Source organism: Danio rerio, chromosome 14, assembly GCF_052040795.2.
Source record: "Danio rerio strain M-AB ecotype USA chromosome 14, GRCz13ab, whole genome shotgun sequence".
In the NCBI taxonomy this organism is placed as follows: Eukaryota; Metazoa; Chordata; class Actinopteri; order Cypriniformes; family Danionidae; genus Danio; species Danio rerio.
Genome location: NC_141034.1, coordinates 46,302,143 through 46,326,055, shown reverse-complemented (window position 1 = coordinate 46,326,055; position 23,913 = coordinate 46,302,143). Strand labels below are relative to the sequence as shown.

The 23,913-nt window shown below is 34.0% G+C and overlaps 1 protein-coding gene and 1 long non-coding RNA gene across 6 annotated transcripts in view; one reads left to right on the top strand and one right to left on the bottom strand.

Annotated features, from left to right (window-relative positions):
• Positions 1-23,913, top strand: part of LOC147834029 (uncharacterized) — a 1,152,336-nt gene that overhangs the window by 884,239 nt on the left and 244,184 nt on the right. The window lies entirely within an intron of this gene.
• On the bottom strand, positions 419-2,631 carry LOC147840897 (uncharacterized). The gene is made up of 7 exons (XR_015507964.1): positions 2,598-2,631; positions 2,285-2,324; positions 1,956-1,988; positions 1,766-1,825; positions 1,337-1,453; positions 1,124-1,227; positions 419-550 (listed from the first exon to the last, which is right to left on the bottom strand). It is a non-coding gene; the product is annotated as an uncharacterized LOC147840897 (long non-coding RNA).

Here is a 23,913-nt window from a genome sequence, read left to right as displayed (position 1 = left end):
GTTAAACACAGGAATAAAAATATCAAATAATCCTCTTTGTGTCCAAACAACCTGAGGATGCGTAAATGAAGACCGAATCTTCATTTTTGGGTGATCTGAGAAGACTCTAAAATCAAAATAAAAACAAACACACATACATTTTACAGATTTATTTAACAGCTTAATGACATCTGTGTAAACATTTCAGAAAACTTTCAAAAGGTGAAGGTGAAGCCTCAAAAAATACTATAAGAACATATTAATAAAAAAATCTGACATCATATGTAGCATACATATAAAAAGCAGTGCTTCAGAGTGCGCTCTCTCTGTCTCTCATTATATATATATGTGTATATATACATATATATATATTTATATATATATATATATATATATATATATATATATATACACATGAGAGAGAGAGACAAAACTTCTTGCTAAATTAGGCAGTCGTCTATTCAAGGTCAATCAGTTTCCTGATAATTTTACACACTTGCTGGTTGATGTGTCTTCTCTGCTTCTTTGACTTCGTCTGTCTCCCATCTCCAAACTGGTGCCCAAAAAGCACCTATAAGCAAAAGGGCAGACAAACAGTTAGCTTCATATAACACTACTGGGACACTACTGCTGCACTACAGAGCAAAATTACTGTTAGCTCAGTTTGAACATGCTGACAATACTGTAGCTCACTCAAACTTCAATCATTTAAACAAAAACATCTGAAAAACATTTCCATCACAAACACACAATCAAGAACAGACAAATAGTGGTTTTAATGACCTAGGCAGAGCATTTTAAAACAGTTGATTTGATTTACATCTTCTGTTTACAGACTATAATCTAATGCTGGGTTCACACTTATTGCAGAGTTAACACATGCATCACAGCACTTGCTCTTGAATACTAGCAGGATGTTTCTTGCATCAAGCTAATTTTTTATTATTTAAATATTAGGAAAATTTTGCAAAAAAAAACTTGATTGAAGTGATACAGCACTTGTGTTGTATTCATTTCAATCAAGTTTTTTTGCAAATATTCCAAATATTTTTCAACGTTTTTTGAGTTTCACTTAATTTGTGCTGCCCAGTAAAAATTTCCCACTATTTATGCATTTGCAATGACTTGTATGTAATCCACTCACCTGAATAGGTAACTTCACATATGGTATAAGAGCCCCATCCTTTTAAAGACAGCTTCCCCTCTGGTCTCCAGCACAGACAAACAATTTGTGTCTGCAACACGGCCCTTTATAACAAGGGGACAAGGGGAGTCATGACTTGTGCTCCTATACATTCCTTGTTTAACCCCCCCCCCCAAACAAGCCCTCAGTTACAATATTTATTGTAGACATTACCTTAAATTCCAGAGTGCAAAAGGCAACTTCAGCATACTTCAGTTTCAGACCAGATTCAAAGTCAGTTGTGAAATCCAGGTGAGGTCCCATGACCACTCGACCTTCCAAGGAATAAGACTAAAAAGGGGAAAGAAGGACTAAATTAGAGGTGTTTGTGAATAATTAAATTTGTTTGTAGAAACAAAGTTGACATTCCATGCTCTGCCTATTAAAAAACCAAGCAAACAAACACACATGCCCAGTAAAATTGCTAATAAAAATAAAAACTATAGTTTAAAAAAATCTTTGTCTAATATTTACTACTACTGGAGGTACTGGTGGAACTTCTGGAAGAAGAAAAAGAGTTTGTACAAGAAACTGCTCACAACAAATCTGTGAAAAACCTGACATTTAAAAATCTAATAAAAATGAGGAAGGCATCAACATTACCTTTAATAATCAAGCGAGGGTTGATTGGTAGTATCAGTGTTTCAACATCAGTGGCTGTGGCTGCAAAAAAATTTGAATATAATAAGTATATATATATATATATATATATATATATATATATATATATATATAGGTTTAGATTGTGATAATGAATTTAGGTTATATTTGTGTGCTCAGAATTTACACTCACCTCACACTTCAGCTATTATCAGGTAAGTTACACCTGAACACCAAAAAATAAAATCTACAGTTAGTGACAATATACAATTAGTTCTCATTAGTAAATGTTAGCACTGCATTAACACCAGTGAGAAATATACAATATGTACTGTGTTAGTGTTAGTTTAAAAGAATACAACTGAATTGTATTATAAGCCTCATTTAATAAAACAGTTAAGACTTGTTTCATAATGAGTTTAGTTTATTTAACTAACTTAACGTTAACGTTACAGTGAACAAAATTAACATACATGATGGTCACTAACCGTAACGTTAACTTAAGTGAAGGTCAGAGCTTACCTTAACGTTATAGTCATTTCACCTTTACTTCAGTCTTGTACTGAAACAGAAAATGCAGTTAACAAGAAGTTAATTAAAGAAAATTCCCTTTCTTTTTTCAGGAACTAACGTTGACGTTATGCTAATACCTCAGAAAACACTACAAGCACCATCTGGCGTCGTTAATTTCTTGCTTTAAAAAAAGGCGCGCTTAAACCCTGTACGTGCGAGTACAACTAAAATACTCGGTAAATTCCTGTTAAATGACACGCACTATACAGAAATACACATACAACAATCATTTAACGGATAAAAGTCATATTTTAACACTTACCGAGGATGAATCCGTTGGGTGAAGAGACGACGGCGTTGTATGTGGTGATGGCGCTTGTTTGCGCTCGAGTCGAGTCAGTTCTGTTCAATGAATCGGCTCCTTTAAGTGAACAGTAAAGAGTCGAATTCGGCTCCTTTAAGTGAACAGTAAAGAGTCGAATTCGCCTGAAAACGATTCCGTTTTGTATAATATTGTGAGACGCAAACATATAATTCATTAATATTTCATCATATTGCTTGGTTCGTGTACTGCTTGTACACGAATTGCTTGTTGATCACTTCGAGCTCATGAACACGTCTGATAAAATATCTGAATCTGATTCAATGTCAAACGAGTCCTGAACCGAAGCAGTGCAAGAGTAATATATTGATTAAAATATAAAGTTACTTATTTTCTTCGCCATTCAAAATATTACATATCTCTGACTTTAACAATAAGAATAAAGTTCGTTTGGAGTGTATTGAGAATTATTATTTTTTCCTCCCAGGATTCATTTCGCACCAAGCTGCATCAAGCTGTAATGGTGGATGAGAAGGCACATAATATTATAAATATTGCTTGTAATATGTAATGAAATAAAGTTTTAACACTTTTTCATGCGAGAATGTAGTTCTTCAAAACTCAAATCTGTGGACTGTTAGTAAAGATTGTGTGTAATTTTAAGTGTGTTTTGCCGGTAGCGGAGATCTATGACCTCCAGGCGGTAACGGCGCTCTTTACTCATGTATCCGCCGAGAGGCGCCTGTCTTCAGGCTAGACATTGGGACAATTGCCCCGTCTTCGATGGCTCTATATGCGTCCGAAAATGAAGTTTTAACTGTTTTTCATGCTAGAATGTAGTTGTTTAAAACTCTAATCTGTGGTTTATTTATATAGATAAAAAAATAATAATATATATATATATATATTTAATTCTGAGATTATTGACCTCCAGGCGATGACAGGTGCCCAATACTCATGAAACCGTCTAAAGCAGACATTTACCCTGACATTGAAATAATTGTTGGCTGTTTAACAGTCTTTGGTTTCATTAATTAATTACTTTTTATTCCAGTTTATTATGTTTTGGCTAAGCACACAGTTATGTTCATTAAATATTATTTCCTATTCTATGTTAACTGTATAAAATTAAATAAAGGTGCAGTACAATCAAAAAGATGTTGGTAACCAAATCGTTTTGGGGGCTATAACATTCTGTTATTATCTGTTAAAAGTTCATTTGTATTAATTTCTACGTTGAGTTTAAAAAAGGTTTGAATTTCTATAACTAACGTGCAAAAGATATAGCCCTTTTCACAGTAATTTGCTGTAATCATGCTACCTGCCGTAATTTCACAATAAAATTATGAATACAACATATTACTGTGAATTTTTCAGTTAAATACTGTGAAGGGATACTAATGTAATTTACTGTGAAAAATTACAGTAACTTGTTGTGAAAACCTGGAAATTTTTTACAGTGTATTTATGTAGAAAATAATAATTTTTGTAACATTTTAACCCTTATTTTTTTCATATGTGATATGATATTTGTATTGCTGTACATCCTGTGTGTGTTAAGCAATGTGTAAGCGTTTGAACCTGAATAGGCGCATAACTTACTCAGCCTGCACTGGACTTTAAACCAGCTTTTTTAGTTGGTCAATGGGTGGTCTATTTTACTTTCACCAGCAATGCGCCTTAACACACTTTTTTTTTTTTTTTTTAGATTGGTACACCCATGAGTTCACAAAGTGGCACAAAGGGATTTGTTATTTAAACAACGTGCACAAATCTTGAAAATTACTGTTGCGCTGGACTAAAAAAAATAGCAACATATCGCGCCATGCACGTATTGCGCCTTATTGTGCCGGATGTATGATACACTTTATTTTGATGTTCACCCTATTCTATAACTTTACCCTAACATTAATGACTGCTAGTTGATGCAGTCGCAGAGTTAGTCAACCAGGGACAGTCAAAATAAAGTGCAACCATTCTCTTTATTTAAATGATTTATAAATTATTATATAATAAATTACATAAATATATACACTGTGAAAAAACTGTTATTTAACAGTTCATTATTTTGTGATTCACAAGTGTTATTGGTTTATTTACAGTTTTGAATTGCATTATGGGATCTTCATCTCTGCTCTGTCGACTTTCAATGATGAAAATTCAACTCTACGGTTTAACAAAGTGGCTTTTATTGACATTTTAGTAAATAATATAATGTATAGGAAAATATATATTGATATAAGTCTCTATATTAAGGCAATTGTACTGGCAGCTTATTCAAAGCGTTTTGTGGCGTAACAACACCAGCCCAGACAATATATCCCTTTAAATATTAAAGATCATAATAAAAGTCACTTTTTAAGATTAAAAGTATTTAAAAGGAAGGTCAAGGTCCCATAATGCAATACAAAAGCATAAATAATATAAAAAGCAATATAAAATAAAAACATGAATAACAAAATACAGAAAATGCTCATTTATGGAAACCTTTTACAGTGTATAATGAACAATTTACTTATTCATGAAATTTAAATAAATCATAAACAAGTAATAAAATGAACAGTGAAATATGATTAAATGGCAAATAACGGCAGCAGAAAAGGCACGTTCCTCATTCACCGTGAGATTAATTTCTCTCAGTCCTGTGGCTTTGGCATTTAAAGGAAACTCATATAGGGGCTTATCATCCTGTGTGTTTTGCTGAGCTCTACCATCAACAAGCTGATTAAAATGGAGATGATACCAGATTATCTAGTATAATGAGCTTCTCTTTTAATGTCCAGGGCCCTGTTTGCTGATATCTCGGCTCTTAAAGGAGCTCTCGATGTGCACCGTTACTTTTTTCTATCTCCCCAAAACAGTGAGAGCATGTGGATAAGCGCTACTTAGGAGTTGCTGTGTGTTCCTGATGCTGAATTGCTAATTAGGCCTAATGTGGATTTTGGACAAAAAAAAAAATATTCTGACCCATTCAGATTCTGGTCAAAAATATTTATTTTATTATATTTGATATAATACAGTGAGATATTTACAAAATATATTCACAGAACAAGATATTTACTTCATATTCTATGGGTTTTTGACATAAAATAAAAATTGTTAATTTTGACCCACACAAAGACTGATTCTGTGGTCCAGAGTCACATTACTTTAGCAATATTTGACATTTTTACTTTCATTTAACTCTAAAAAGTTATTCAAAATATTTCAGTAGACACTTCAATATGAATTTTGCATATACTGTATGTACTTTGCTTAATACACAATCTCACTTCACCTATTGACCTTATTCTAAAATGCGGAAGTGCGGCTGTTTTTCTTAGAACTTCCGTTTCAGTTGCCTATGAGAGAAATGACGAGGAATAATAAACGGCAAAAAACGGTCAAACTACTTGCTCTACAAACAAATGTTTGCATGACTATACAGACCAAGTAGAATATATAACAAGGAAATATCAGTTTACAACATCAAACAGCGAAACGAGCAGTTTTTAATGTCTAAAAATGAATGGAAGTGAATGAGACCGGAAGTCTCGTGCCAAAAAGATACAAATGGCTGCGCCCGCTCGTCTGCGGAGAATAAGGTCAATACTTTACAACATAAATAAAGTTAAAATAAAGACGTGCTAAAACATTTCAGCTTGCAGGCGATAAAAAGTTCATTTATAAAATATTGCTCCTAATTATCTTCATTCTCATAATTGTTTAATTGTTTTGTGCACAACTGCTGCTTTCTTAATTCCCAGTGAATATGAAGATCTTCCAGGCTCAGAGAATAAGGCCTTGAGATTGCTTTTTCCTGCGGCAAGAATATTGAGTATAACGATGTTCACCATGTTGCAAACTATTGCGAAGGGCACAACAGGGAGGAGGAAGCCTTGCTTCAATCGTAAGGTGGTCTGTTTCCCAGACTGATAGCAGCTGACAGCCGCACGACACCAAGGTGCAGGTGAGATTGTCAGAGGGAAGGAGGACAGTGTGGGAAGATGTCTTGACATGCAATATATGGGTGTTTTTCATGCAGAGCAGCACATAATAAATAGAAGAAGATGATGGAAGATGCTGTCCTTAAAGGGGTAGTGCACTCAAAAATGTACTCACTATTTTCTCACACTCAAGTGGTTCCCCACCTTTATGAGTTTCTGTTTAATACAGAAGATGATATTCTGAAGAAAGCTAAAAGCCTGTGACCACTGACTTCCATAGTAGGATAAACAAATACTATTAAAGTCAATGGTTACAGGGTTTCCAGTTTACTTCAAAATATCTTCAATTTTCTTTAAGAACAACAGGACTTATGAAGTGAAGTGTCTGTATTAATTATTAATATGAAGTGTCTCTAATGTGTAGTAATATATAAACTAAGTATTTGAAACCTTGCAACCTGAAAACCTATTGTGTTGATGTTTGATTTTATTTTATATTTCTATTTATTAAACATATATTTGATTATGAAGTTACATCTGTAATTACACTTGATTTTAACCCTGATACTTAAACTAACTAAAAACTACCTATATAATTAAACCTTAAAGCAAAAAGCAGCGAAAATGTAAGTGTAAAACTTTTCCAATGAAATATGCCTATTATAAATACAAGGCTATATTAAACACACCCTGAATTGAGCAAGGTAAAAAAAAAAAAAAAAACATAATTAGAGACAGTATAAGTTTAGCATGTGTAGAATGATTGCATGTTTATTTTTTATAGTTTATTAGTTTTTAAAGATGTAAAAATAAATAAATAAATCAATGATGCTAACATCACACATGTACAATCTTTAAATGTTTAATTATGACCCCATAATTACTACTAATAAAATAATAATATACTAATATGTCACCATAGTTAAACATTTATAGAAAGTACATGTATGATGTTTATATATTTCTTATTAATAAGATAAAAAATAAATCAACAATTATTTAAAATTATTTTGTAATCAAGTTGTTTGTAAAAATAATGTGAAAGCTATATACTCAGTATTTATGTATATAACATTTTATTCAACATTAAACTAACTAAAAAGAAAGTAAAGTCATGTATTTTAAACATATACTATACTATACTATACTATACTATACTATACTATACTATACTATGCTATATTTTGAACTTTCTATTTATTAAACAGTCAGGAAAAAAATATATTACGGTTGCAACAAAAATATAAAACATCACCACCATTTTTGTTTTTGCTAATAATAATAATAATAATAATAATAATAATAATAATAATAATAATAATAATAATGGGGCAGCATGGTGGTGCAGTGGGTAGCACACAAAGCCTCAAAGCAAGAAGGTTCGAGCCCCGGCTGGTCAGTTGGTCAATCTAAACAACTACATTATTGTGTGTATATATATATATATATATATATATATATATATATATATATATATATATAAAGTTTATGTCTTTCACGATGTGTGTGTGTGTGTGCGGTCCTTTAATGACAGCTGTGTATGTGGATCTTGTCAGAAAACATGGCGTATAAGTATAAGGCCTACATGACTGTAATAGTTTAATCGCAGTGTTCACTTTAATATGCATACTCCACATGTCTTAATTGCATTTCTGTTTAGTTCAGTTATGACTTTAGTCATATTAAGGTAAATCAAAAATTGCTGTTTCATGCTTATGTAGGACTACAGTTCAAAATTCATCTTTAACTGCATAAACAGTTAGTAAACACAAGTACATCTTATTGAGCATAATTTATTTTCATCACCAATTATCATAGTGGAACACTTTCTCAAGCAGTGTGTGATGCATTTTGGAAACAGGAGATGAGCCCCTGGTCTAATGCGCCACCTGGCTTGAGAAACTTGTTCTCAAAGTCTTTTATTTGGGTAGCACACATATTCTGAATGCCTTCAGCAGAATTCAAATTAGCCATTTTAATGTAGATTAATCTAGATTAATTCTTACATTAATCTAGATTAAAAACATATACATATATTCTATGCCCACCTATAATATATGTACAGTTAAAGTCAGAATTATTAGCCCCCCTGACTTAATAGCGCCCCTGTTTATTTTTTTCCCCAATTTCTGTTTAATGGAGGGAAGATTGTTTCAGCACATTTTTAAGCATAATAGTTTTAAAAACCTGTTTCTAATAACTGATTTATTTTATCTTTGCCATAATGACAGTAAATATTTTTTTACTTGATATTTTTAAAGAGACTTCTATACAGCTTAAAGTGACATTTAAAGGCTTAACTAGGTTAATTAGGTTAACTAGGCAGGTTAGGGTAATTAGGCAAGTTATTGTATAACAATGGTTTGTTCTGTACACTATAAAAAAAAAAAAAAAAAAAATTAGCTTAAAGAGGCTAATAATTTTGTCCCAAAAATGGCTTTAAAAAAAAATTTAAAACTGCTTTTATTCTTGCCGAAATAAAACAAATAAGACTTTCTCCAGAAGAACAAATATTATCAGACATACTGTGAAAATTTCCTTGCTCTGTTAAACATTATTTGGAAAATATTTTAAAAAGGGGGAAAAAAAACAAAAGGGGGATAATAATGCTGACTTCAACTGTATATTATTTTTATTGTTGTTGTTGTTGTTGATTATTAGTAACAATTTTGAAGTATTACTTACATTTAGCTATTAATCAACAAATTTGGCATATGGATACATTGAAACCCAATGTAAAATTTTACAACGGCATACAAATAACCTGACATCGACAAACAGGCACTAATTGCCTCAAAAGAGAAAGAATAATTGATGCATTCTACAACATTTTAGTGTTTTCTTTGTACTGCAGCATGCATAAGCACAGACAGAGAGCAGATGAGCGCTCAGTGAGGAGCCGAAGCACATCGCTGCTAAAAACCTCTGAAATGGCATCCGGAGAGTGAAAAAACACACACGCATTCACACGCTCATTTTTCTCTTGCTCTCTGTTTACAGGCCTTAATAGCAGCGAGCGTGTGAACACACCACAAAGAGGACTTTACAGCCTAATAAAACGTGTTGCTTTGGCAGAGAGGCGGTTTTTGGGCTGATTCTCATTACTGAGTACAAACCCCAAAGTAGCCATGATCCTTGGGAGGGCACAACCAGAACAGACTTAGCAGAGGTAATTAACACACACGGGATTTCGGGCTGTTCCCACCAAATCTGATAGCTGGTAATGATAAAGATATCAGTAAAGATCTTGTTTAGAAAATGGTTCGAAATGCAAAACAATAGGGTCGGCATAGTGGCTCAGTGGTTAGCACTGTCGCATCACAGAAAGAAAGTCGCTGTTTCAAGTCCTGGCATGACCAGTTGGCATTTAAGTAGGGAGTTTGCATATTATACCCATGTTGGCGTGGGTTTTCTCCAGGTGCTTCAGTTTCCCCCACAGTTCAAATACATGCACTATAGGTGAATTGGATGAACTAAATTGGTTTTAGTGTGTGTGTGTGTGAGTGCGTGTGTGTGTGTGTGTGTGTGTGTGTAAATGCGAGTGTATGAGTGTTTCCTAGTAATGGGTTGCGGCTGGAAGAGCATCAGCTGTGTAAAACATATAGCGGAATAGTTGGCAGTTCATTCCGCTGTGGTGACTCCTGATAAATCAGGGACTAAGCCAATGAATGAACGAATGAATGAATGAAAAACAATACGACTAATCATACCACAACTATAATGATGAAAACGATTTTGAGAAACAACATTGTTAGATGATTTTTTAAAATTAAAATTTTTAAATTGTTAGATTCAATTAAAACAGCTACATTTACTAGTTCTACACTAGAAGTGTAGCACACTGAAGAGATTGCTGGTAATAAGGGTGTAAATACAACAAGAAAAGCAAAAACTAAAATCTGATATTTATGTAACTGTGAGCCTATTTATGATATTTTTTTTTCTACTTGATGTCTTTGCGAATGTAAAACACTGATTATGTACACTACCTGACAAAAATTATTGCTGCTTATCAAAGTTTTAGAATTACAAATAATAACTTGACTTCTAGCTAGAACTACTACTAGTTGATCATTTGGTATCTGAAGTGGCTTATTTGAAAGGCACAGGCCTCTAGATTATGCTTATTTCACAAAAATAAAATATGATCATGCCTTAATGTTTAACTGTTTAAATAGGACAGTAAGGTCTGACTTTGCTTAGACAAAAGACTTGTCATTTAACAGAAATAGTTTACAGTATAGAATATAAAGTCATGCTGCGGAAAAGTGGAAAAAGAATGAATATTGTGTATGACTCCCATGAGCTTGGAGGACTGCATCCATACATCTCTGCAATGACTCAAATTACTTATTAATAAAGTCACCTAGAATGGCAAAGAAAGATTCATCAAGATTCTTTGGATTAATCTTCAATGCCTCCTCCATCTTACCTCAGACATGCTCAATAATGTTCATGTATGGTGACCGGGCTGGTCAATCTTGAAGCATGTTGAACTTCTTTGCTTTCAGGAAGTTTGATGTGGAGGCTGAAGTATGAAGAGTGCTGTCCTGTTGAAGATTTTGCCCTTTTCTGTGGTTTGTAATGTAATGGGCAGCACAAATGTTTCGATATTTCAGGCTGTTGATGTTGCCACCCACTATGCAGATCTAGGTCTGATTTATAAATTTGCACAGAAACCTGCCTATAAGTGAACATACACCAAAGTAAGTGTATTTATGTAGTAATAATTATGGCACACTGATTTAAAGTTGTTCAATTAACACTAGAAACTACCATAGTGGTAATTTTGACAGTTTTATTTATTTATATATTTTTTTATTTTTGTAGTTTATTAACTTTGTTGAAATAAAAACCCACATAACTATCCTATAATATATATATATATATATATATATATATATATATATATATATATATATATATATATATATATATATATATATATATATATATATATATATATATATATATATACATATTAGGATAGATATGTGGGTTTTTATTTATTATATTATATGTATATATATACAGTTAAAGCTACAGTCATGTAATATATATATATATATATATATATATATATATATATATATATATATATATATATATATATATATATATTAGGATAGATATGTGGCTTTTTATTTATTATATTATATGTATATATATACAGTTAAAGCTACAGTCATGTAATATATATATATATATATATATATATATATATATATATATATATATATATATATATATATATACACACACACACACACACACACACAACAGTTCGGTCTGGTTCTCAAATCTGATTGGCTGATAGCCGTGTGATATTCTGCAATATCAGAACTCCTACAGCCTCTTTACCCTTTGTGTATTACTCCGCCCACATACAGCCAGCAAAAAGCAGACACTACAGATCAAAAGTTTAAAAGATGCTAGCTCAACTGTTTAACTGTCAGCTTATGATTTGAATCCAATGTGGAAGAAAGTAGTTCCACATACAAAAGGGTTTTTGAGACAAATCATGTTTTATTTTGTTTTTATATACACAATTATGCTGTCAAACTGTTGTATAAACGCAATATCACACTTGTAGCAGTGCGATATGGCTGTATATCGGCACTGGTGGGGGCACTGTGGCCTCGTGCCATCGCACGCCTCCCACCAGTGCCGATATACAGCCACTGCTACTCGTGTAATATTGCTCTATATATATATTAGATAATGACCTCATAAAGTAATCAGAGCTTAATTTTAAAATCTCAGTAGAAGCTTTGAATGTAAAGATGACATGACAATGACTTCTTATTTGAGAGTGGTCAGAATGACCACTGGAATTCTGGTAGTTCCCGTGTTAAGTCAATATTTATTGACTCAGTGAGTGCACATTCTCCTGCAAAGTTAGATTTTTATAGATCACAACTTTTCTTTGAGAAGTAGCGTATGTACATTTGTTTTGTGCATATGCCTCGTTTGTAAATGAGACCATTTTGGTTTAGTGTGAACGCAAATATTGCTCGATTTATGTATTTGCCGTTATCGTTCCTGGTGTGAACGTGCCTTGAGTCAAGGTAATTAGCACTATAGTAAACACTCAAGGGGAATTACTCCATCTAGCTCTTCTCCATGTGGCTTTGAAATGAACTCCACGCCAGTGTGAATTTATCTACAGTTGGTTCTGCTGCCTTGAAGCATTCAACAAAAATGGTCCGAGAATCTGTAATTATAGAAAAGATTGGTTCAGGCCAACTGAAACATAGCCGTGGGCATTAATTGAAGATTAACACGCTCTGGAATATGAGGTTGTGCAGAGTTGAAATGAGAAAGGTTGCAGAGAGGTGAAGTGAGGAAATAAAGCTGTTTTTCACTCCCTTGTTTCACAGAAAATACACGTTCTGTGTTGAAAAAGCAATCGTCAAGTTTCAGCGCCATCGAACCACAGTAGGTCTCATTAGTTGTTCTTAGTATAAGCGCTTCTCTCCACGTTGCAGCCCTCAATGACAACAGCATTACAGCGGCGCTGGTGATAGCAGGAGACACCTCAAACGCTTGCTTTCCACCCCCTCCATGCCAGCTTTCCCCAGGCTGTCATTCAGGAGGAAGACAAAAGGAAGGAAGGCTTTAGAGAAGGAAGGCATGAGCTCCGCTTCTGTCGTTCTTCCCTCAGGCGGTGAGGGTGTAATTCAGTGTGAGGCGATGACACAGCCTCCCTGCGAGACCTGCCTCTGTCAGCATTAAGGGCTTCTCTGCAATATTCAGAGCTGCGTGCTTGCAACAGAGAGCGCTTCGCATTTCCACACAACGCAACTTCATTTAATACACCACTCAAAGCAGCTCTGGAGTTCATGCAATAAGACTCAACATGTGGTTGAAGCTCTGTTGAGTAGACTCCCAGAATGAGTGAGAAACGCTGGGGTTGAAAGCTTATAGATCCTTATTAAGAGAAGAAGGTGCTTTTGTTGCACTGCTCTGACACTTATTGCGTTTTGTGTTTTAGTTAGGTGTTTCAGAGGGGAATAGCTGCACATAGTTTAAGAAGCTGTCTTTGAAAATATGTTATGACAGACCAGGATTTGCACTCCTCTTATCTCCAAACTTATGTAGCTTGATCTTGAGGAAAAAAAGAAACACACTTAATAAATTATTTATATTTTTTAACGTTCACTCCATTTTAGTGTCTATAAAATTGAATAAAAAAAAAGTGATTATATATTTGTAATTTATATATTTTCTATTTTAAATAATACTATATTTTACTTTACAGTAATACAGTTTTTCTCAATTGTTTTGTCTCAATTCTCGATTGAAATTTTTATTTCTTAAATCAATAAGTTTAGATCTTTGAACAGTTAGCTTTGTTTACTTCAGAGTGCCATTTCTTATTGATTTAAGCAAATGCTTTGGCACATGTGTGTAGTAACAGTAAGAATAAATGTCTTTAGTTTGGACAAAAATGAATAGCATATGACCAGGACCGGAGTGGGACTCTTTTTCAGCCTTGGAGTTTCAAGCCTTAGAGCGGCCTATTTCAGTTCACAACTGACTTTAGTAAAGTAACATCAGTTCTAATTCAGTACACTCTCCCTGTCACTGGGGCAGTATCATTTTAAAAGAAACAAATTTTTACCCAAATAATCCACACCTTAAAGGTCCATATTAGTACCCAAATGTAACCAAAAGAACCTTTGAGGTACCATTATGGACCATTCAGGGACAAATATGTACCTTTTGAAAAGGTACTTCCCCAGTGACAGCCCCTGTATCTTTATCTCTGAGAGTGTACTTCACAGTAGAGGATGACATGGGAGTGGATTTTCACTCTTGTCCCAACCCACTCCCAGACCAAAGTTTTAAAAATAATCTTGTCCCATCTCACTCCTGGTAAAATGACTCCACTCTCATCTCACTCCTGTTTAAAATGACTCCCACTCGTGTACCGCTCCCATATATATAATTCTACTTTTAGTCTTTAGGTAATACATATAATTTCATTGTATCTGCTCCCCATCCTGTTTTAGACCAACTGCTTAGTCTCTTTTTCTAGATTATTAAAACAGTACATAGTTCACACCAAGCTGCATTTTACTCATTAATTGAAAAGTTTTTTTATTTTTTATTTTCATTTAACATGTTAACAATTTTCATCCAGTTTGCTCTTGCATAATAAGAGAAATGCAGTATGCACAATTAAAACTTACTGATTAAACATTAACAAAAAAAATTAAATCAGCACATTTTATATAATATAGGTAGGTAGGTAAGTTGTCGGTCGGTAGATCATCACCTTTTTTCTTTGCACTTCAAATATATTTTTAAGCTAGCTCCCACACTACAGATGGCTTCTGGGTTGTGTAGTTGTTTTTAAGGGTCACATTGTAAACTACAAAATGGTGGTGCATTTTTTTATCTTACTATTGGTTAATTCCTGTTCCTGGCTGCTCCTGTTAACTATTTTATCCTGTACTGTCCCAGTCCTATGAATAAAAGCAAAGATTACTCTCATCCTGCAAGAATCTCACGATGAAAAAAAAAAAAAAAACACATACTCTACACTGGATATTTATTTGAACAGTAAACACAATGTAATGTTTAACAGAATCTATTTTGGGTAAGAATTAGTGTTCATAAATATCCAAACCTTGAAATGTAAAAAAATAAATAAATACAAATATATATTAGGCTAAAATAAAGATTAAAATTAAATGTACAGAGTTTTCGAATGATACTATCACGTCTTTTTCAAGAAAACAGCTGCTTTATTACTTCAAATATTTTTCAGAAAAAATGAGAACATTAAAAGGTAGCTAAATCTCCAAAACTATTCTTTGTAAAACTTCAATTCTAAAACATCACAATGTCCTTTTCTGCAATATCTGAATATATATTCTGTGCAAAATTGTTCACAGATATCCAGTCCTCAAACAAGTATTGCACTGTTATCTGCCAGACATTTTTTAGCCACAGTATCTGCTAATGACGGCTTCATCTTTATTCCCCATGCATTTTTAGCTTCCTGATCAAGTAAAGTCAGATTTATTAGTGTAGTAATTCATCTGATTTCATTAATTGTCTATGGGAATTTTTCATTGAGCAGGTGTAATATTCATTTAATATTTAAATATTTTCAAATTCTTATTCACTCAATGACAATCCTTTCTGGCCATTTTAGTGTGTCGGCTCATGACTGATGCTTGGTAACGTTACTGGGCTTTTGTGAACATAGTGAATACTGCTCAAGAAATGCTTTTTTCCCTTTTAGACACAATTACTGTAATGGGAAGAAAGTTTTGTTTTGGTGACCTTGGCCAAATTACTGACACAAAAACTAGGTTTTGAAGCATGAATGAAATGTTTTGGGGAAGTAACTACATATTGAAGATATGCTACAACGTTGTAAAGTTTCAGCAAAGTGTTTTGAGATTTGCACTTACAGTTTAGAGAATGTTAAGTCTGTTTTGAAAAATGTGCCAAAACAATTGAGAAAAACTGTAGTAATGTTAGTAGTTTTTAGATAGCATTTATAGAAAGCATACTTTATTTGATGTAAAATAAAATAATGGATGAAAACTAGGTCTGGATCATTTACTCTAGCTGGTAAAACACTGAAAACGTGCCTCTTCAAAATGTTTCAATGAGTGCAAAAACCTCTTAAAACCATTTGATGTGAAAATTAGAAATGTGCTTGAAACTCATGACTATTCAACATCCAATCGGCTGTATATCTATCACTCACAGCCTCATTTCCATTCGCATCAAATTAAATCTGACATCTACTTTGACTAAGCAACATAATCACATGCAGCAGGTTAACGCTCGATACAGCTGAACCAGATCTCGACTGCATGGCGTTGCTTTCTACTCGCGCTGTGTAGCTCCTGCATGTCTGCTGTCTTCAATAAACAGTTGGGGTCACAGATATGGATTGAGACCCAGGCTGGAGGAGTGTGTTTGTTGGGGCGTACCGCGGCTAAATAAGGACAGCTCTTGGGACGGGACAGATGGCTATACTAACTCCCATCACGAAATGGGGTATTGAATGCATTCCTCTCGTGACCCGCTTGCATGCACTCAAATCTCACAAACACAGATTCTGCAGAAGAACCACTTTGGTATTAAGAATCAGATGAGCTGAATTATTAAGAGCTATAAAAAGAAATACTCAAAGCTATCTTCAACGAGAGCGAGAGCTGAACATGTCGTCAAGTCCCTGATTTGTGAATATCGCACGTTCTCCTTTATCTGTATCAGATGCTGACATAGTTTTAATCAGTTTCAAAAGCAGGAGTGTTGAAATTGTGTTAGAATTGATTAAATGTGTTTGCGGTAGTGTGAACGAGACACGTGTACACGCTCACAGTCTTACACTTGTAGCGATTTGTGACTTTAAAAATTTACTTAGACGCTATTAATAATTCTGATTGAATCCAAAAATCAGAGTGGACCTTCACTCTGGGTTTTTGCACTGATTTTATTCGCATGTATAAGTCATGGGGATCTGATGGGCTAATGCTTTGACCAAACGATATTCCTGATGTATTATTCAGACACTAGAGTTATGTGTTCTTGTGTGCCGTGTACATGAATGTCTTCTCCCTGCTTTGGGTAAACGCCACTCAGGTTAAAAGTATTTGGCATTAAAGCTGAATGCTTTATGTATAGTCTACAAATTCAAGCCTTTAGGGATGTGAACTACTCAAAGCAGCTCCACATTTGTTGGCCAGATACAGAATGGTACTGTAGATGGTCCCTCCAGGTCATTATTATTAGGGTCAGAAGTATTAACAACTTGCATAAACGCAAACTTTTAACATAGGCTCATTTTGAAAACGTAGCCCTGTATACATTTTTGGATATTGCAAATTATGTTGCCAGAAGTATGCATGGCTGCATTTCGTTTTTAAAACAAACGCTACAGGGTGGTATGACGCTGTTCTTTTTCACACTAACCAGCTGACTGCTCACCATATGGACGGCTTTTCCACTGTTAACAGTTTGTCCAGTAGCTAGCCATGTATGTCTGCGGACTTGAGACGCAGAGAGGAGTTGACCAAGATGATGGGGTTTGAGTTCGGTGAAGAACGGTTCCAGAAAGCATGTTAGACAAATATACTAGCCAAAAAATAAAATAAAGAAGTAAATAACAGGGTGAGAATGTGGTCAAATCTGAAAATGAGGTCAAAATCAGGCTGCCACGAGGGCTGTCTTTTTCTGGATTGCTTTTGAAAACTGTCAGTTGAGTTTAGGTAAGGAGGAGAGTGGGTTTGTTGGTCAGTCAGTCAGTCAGTCGACAGCAGCTTTTGGTGGATTTACGTGAGAACAGCATCCGTGAATAGCACTTGCAACAAAAAATTGAGATCTCAAAAAGCATACACAGCAACCTTCGGTGGATTGACAAAACAAAAACTGAAAAAAAAAAACTAGCCCCCTGGACGTATTTGGTGCTCTCCAGAAATGTATACTGGAGTACTTTTTCAGAATGAGCCTGAGTTGCAAAATTTATTTTTGTGGAAAAAAAAAAAAAAAAACTGTTGAGAGGAATTACTCTTATTATTAAGTTTCACGTGGTGAATACTACTAAGGAAATACTGTTTTCTTTTTAGAAATATAATTAATAGAAGGACAGTTTTTTAAATAAAACAAAAACAAACATTGTAAGTGAAACTCAAGCATCAGATTCCAAAATAATATATTTAAAGAAAATGTAATTGTAAAAGCACTGGTGTTAGTGCAAATAAATTTCAGTTTCAAAGCACTTTTTGGTTTGTATAAACTGTAAAAAATTAATAAATGAGCAGTTTTCCATATTTTGTGATTCATGTTTTTATTTTTATTTTTCCTACATATATTGGAGTACATGCATTTACACAACAGTGGCTTTAAGTAATTAGCATATATTAAAAGTATACCAAATCAGGAATTTATTACAGGGCTGCAATATTATGACTAAATTATTATATATATATTTTATTCATTCATAAGTTCAGCATTAATATGTTTGGTTGGTTGTAATGATCAACACTGTATAAAACAACGTACAAAAATACATCTAATGCAGCATACTATACTGTATAACATACTTTATATATATATATATATATATATATATATATATATATATATATATATATATATATATATATATATATATACATTATATATATATATATATATATATATATATATATATATATATATATATATATATATATATATATATATATATATATACATACATACAGTTGAAGTCAGAATTATTAGCCCCCCTGAATTATTAGCCCCCCTGTTAATTTTTTTCACAATTTCTGTTTAACGGAGGGAAAAAAAATTTCAAAACATTTCTAAACATAATAGTTTTAATAACTCATTTCTAATAACATATTTATTTTATCTTTGCCATGATGACAGTAACTAATATTTTACTAGATATTTTTCAAGGCACTTCTATACAGCTTAGGCTTAACTAGATTGATTAGGTTAACTAGGCAGATTAGGTTAATTAGCGATATTAATGTATAACTATGGTTTGTTCTGCAGACTATCAAATAAAATAGCTTAAAGGGGCTGATAGTTTTGACCTTAAAATGTTTCTATGATGGCTAAAATAAAACAAATAAGACTTTCTCCAGAAGAAAAAATATTATCAGACATACTGTGAAAATTTCCTTGATCTGTTCCTTAAACATCACTTTGGTAAATATTTAAAAATATATATTTTTAAAACAAACACTTAGGGTTGGTATTTTGTTTATTTAAGTTGTGAAGTGAAGTTTGTTTTACATTTTGGATTTTTTTTTTTTTTTTTTTTTGCCTTTTGGTGGCATTTTTGCCTGAAGCTCCAGTTCATTTCTGGCCTGTACTGGCCATTGATAGATGTGTTGTTTGATTATACTTGCACAGTATCATCTTGAGTGATCCCACTGTGTGTAGCGGCATGCAGTGTGCATTAGTGAAACCTAATAGACATGCTGAGCTGTCTCTTCTGTCTCCTGTGTATATTCTTCTCTTTGCGAGATCTGTTTTGATCAGATCAGCACTCTGCTCATATTTAACTTCACCTCAGACCCTTCAAGTGTACTCATGTCCCTTGACATGCAAACATTATACTGTACATATAGGCCTAGGGGAGAAGAGATAAAAAAATCCAAGTGGGTATGATCCAGAATACCAAAGGGAACTTATTTTGTTTGTCAAATTACTGTATTTCAAAAGACTTTGCACTATGTACAACATGCATGTCCAACATATTCTAAGTAACATATTCTGTAATTATAATAGAGTTTGTAGCTATAATTCTGCAAGCAATTATCTTATTTTCTTTCATGTTTAATGAATGGCTCTTAATGTTAATGGTTTTTAAAACAGCGAAATTGCCTATAATTAAAAGCTTATACCAATAATCCTAATTCAGACCTAATTTAGTACGTTTGTGTTATAAATGTATTAGTTCTTCCTTTTTTTTTTCATTAAGTCATATTATCTGAAAGAAAATAATTTTTGTAATATCAAAAGACTTTTCTGACTTTCGGTTTCTTTTTTTAAAATGTGCAAAAAAAAAGTAAGGCAAAGTGAAACATTCATAATGTATCAAAATGAACTTTCACTCACTGGCCACTTTATTAGGTACATCTTACTAGTACCAGTTTGGAGCCACTTTTCCCTTCAGAACTCCCTCAATCCTTCATGGCATAGATTCAACAAGGTATTAAAAATATTACTCTGAGATTTTGGCCCATATTGACATGATAGCATCACGCATTTGCTGCAGATTTGTTGGTTGCACATCCATGATGCGAATCTCCCGTTCCACCACATCCCAAAGGTGCTCTATTAGATTGAGATTCGGTGACTGTGGAGGCCATTTGAGTACACTGAACTTATTGTCATGTTTAAGAAACCAGTCTAAGATGATTCGTGCTTTATGACATGGCATGTTATCCTGTATGTATGGACATGGTCAACAACAATACTCAGGTTGGCTTTGGCATTGACACGCTGCTCAATTGGTACTAATGGGCCCAAAGCTTGCCAAGAAAATATCCCCCACACCATTGCACTACAACCACTCGCCTGAACCATTGATACAAGGCAGGATGGATCCATTCATTCATGTTGTTGATGTTAAATTCTGACCCTACCATTCAAATATTGCAGCAGAAATCACGACTCATCAGACCAGGCAACATTTTTCCAATCTGCGATTGTCCATTTTTGGTTAGCCTGTGCGAATTGTAGCCTCAGTTTCCTGTTCTTAGCTGACAGGAGTGGCACCCGGTGTGGTCTTCTGCTGCTGTAGCTCATCTACCTCAAGGCTTGATGTGTTGAGTGTTTAGAGATGCTCTTCTGCATACCTCGGTCGTAACGAGTGGTTATTTGGGTTACTGTTGTCTTTCTATCAGCTCAAACCAGTCTGGCCATTCTCCTCTCATCTCTGGCATCAACAAGGCATTTGTGCCCACAGAACTGCCGCTCACTGGATATTTTATTTTTTGGACCATTCTCTGTAAACCCTAGAGATGGTTGTGCATGAAAATCCCAGCAGATCATCAATTTCTGAAACACTTAGACCACCCTGCCTGGCACCAACAACCATGCCACGTTCAAAGTGACTTAAATCACCTATCTTCCCTATTCTGATGCTCAGTTTGAACAGCAGCAGATCGTCTTGACCATGTCTGCATGCCTAAATGCATTGAGTTTCTACCATGTGATCAGAAATCGCATGTTCATGTTATATCAAATTAATTCATTTGTATTTATTCATACATTTGCTTGTTTTAGTAAGTATTTAGTATAGAGTTGAGTATAAATTCTTTTGCTTCTTTCAACAGCCCATGTAAAATGCCTAAAAAATGTTTCTTTTTTTGTGTGTGGTAATAATGAGCTTCTTGAAATATCATTAAGTGTGTTAGTTTTACCTCTGTCCTCTTTTTCCAAGACTACAGGAGCACCAAAGTAAAAAAGTGTCACATTTTACCCCGCTAATGTGTTTCAGAGTGTTTTGAGATTTAAAAAGGAAATAAGGCAGTCATTAAAATGAACATATAGAGATAAGGGTGAATTATTCTCATTATGCAGATTTGATGATCTCGTCTCATTATGCTATCTGAGAATCAGACTAATTATCCTTCAGCTGTCTCTCCCCCCTCTCTCTCTCCCTCTCTCTCTCTCTCTCAACCCGTATCTCTCGATCTATCAGATTCTGTCACAGTTTAATGCTTCTATGTAGGAAACAAGTTCGGGCTCATCAGCATACACCCCATCATGAAGCGCAACATTACATTTCTAACTAATGCTTACACACACAATCAGAGGGGCGCCTGCTTTACAAGGGGCTGGCACACTACAGTCTGACGGCAGAGCAGACGGTCTGCTCAGCGGGATCTCCTGAAACACAGTCCTCAAGATAGAAGATGACTGTACGCTTTCGTGCGCACACATTTATTAATACATGCAAAGACGCAGGGCACATACCAACCCTAAACTTCCACAACTCTAGTCCAACTATTAGAACAGGCATGTCAGATAAATGGCACACTGTGAATAAATTAAATGTTTTGAAACAGATTAGCAGTATTACAGTCTTTTGGCGCAAATTACCCCCACTGAGGAGTAATTTGAATCTATAGGGAGAGGATAAAGTGAGCCACATGGGGTACATTTGCAACATCTTATCTCAGGCGATATCAAAGCAAGAGAAATCCAATACCAAATGACCTCTTAAGCCTGGTTTTCAGTTCAGTGCAGTATGAGTCAAGACGGTAAACCTTGCTCTGGCTTGTGATTTCATTGCAATCTTCATTCTTGCTTGATATCTGTGGTGTTTGCTGGAAAGTAACAATCAACATTGAAGGTACCTGACTACTGGGCTTGCGATGCCAAGAGATAAATACCAAACTACTTGTACTACTTGGGTATGATTTATTATTTTTCGACAATGTAAGTAAAATTAATTGTACAGTATATTGTACTGAGTATACCACTCATTAAGAATGAGCCATCAAAAAATATGTATATAAGCCTTATCATGGACTGGCCATACATCTAGACCAGTGTTTCCCAACCTGGCACACCAACAGTACACATTTTGAACCTATTCTTAATCAATCACACCTGAATCAACTCATCAGGGGTCTGTTCTTCGTACCTCGCTTAAATGATCTAAGATGATTTGGCAGATAATGGATCTGTTCATCTTGATAACTGATCTCTGGCTACTTTAGTTCTTCAAACTAGTTCACAAATCAGATTAAAATGTCTGGATAAACTGATCTGAGATCTCTGCGTGTGTTATGAAGGACATATCTATCAATTCTAGAAATCATGATTTGCAATGCTACGATTGGCTGACGGCACAGCAACGTAATGACATCATCTGATTAATATTCAATTATCCATGTGAGCAAAATTACATAAAATTAGCAGTAATCGGTTTGCTATATATGACATACAATAACTTTCCACATTTGTTGTGGGCTGCAGGCTTTACACTTTCATGTGTCAAGAGTATTCATCATGTATTTCAATGCATATCAATGTATTTAGTTCTACATTTAGAAAAGATTTTCTTTAGTAGCCTTTAGGCCTACTCAAGATTTTAATTGGTGTAAGGAATAACTGTATACATTAATTTTGCATCAAAAAAGCATTTTGATAACAGTAAAGATATCAATCACAAATAAACACGTGCTTGACTGTATAAATTATTATCCTTTTTTTTCAGTCAAATACTGTGCATGTACGCATTTGCATCTAAAAAATTCATCAATAATTTTTTATTTCAGAGTTCAGATTGTATAAGTTTTATTAATATATATATTTTTATCTTTATACATTATATATATATATATATATATATATATATATATATATATATATATATATATATATATATATATATATATATATATATATATATATATTACTTATTAAAATATCAGCTTAGCTTAGCTTGAACTGACCCAATCTAACCCTGTTTATATGAAATAAACCTGCTCCTACGCAAGTTTTAGCTACCAGAACTGTTACTATGACAACAAGTCTCAGATGAGTTTTAAAGAACGAAATGATCCTGGATCGTGTCAAAACGTCAACATCCAAATCCAGGTAATTGAGTAATCCACGTACAAAGAATGAACCCCTGAACATTAGAAGAGACTCCAAAACCTGAAGTAAATTTGTCAAATGAGGGAGACATTGAAAATATGTAGTAAACCATTTGTTTGTTATTAGTGAATGATGCGCAAAAAGAAAGCCCTGCCCCCTTTATTCAGTTTCAGTTAGAAGCTCATCACCATTCAGAAACAAAAGTCCCAGCAACTTCTAGTTCACACTGACTTTAATGTGATACAATGCCTGCGGTAAGTGTGGACATGGTGTAGAGAGAACTTGGGGAT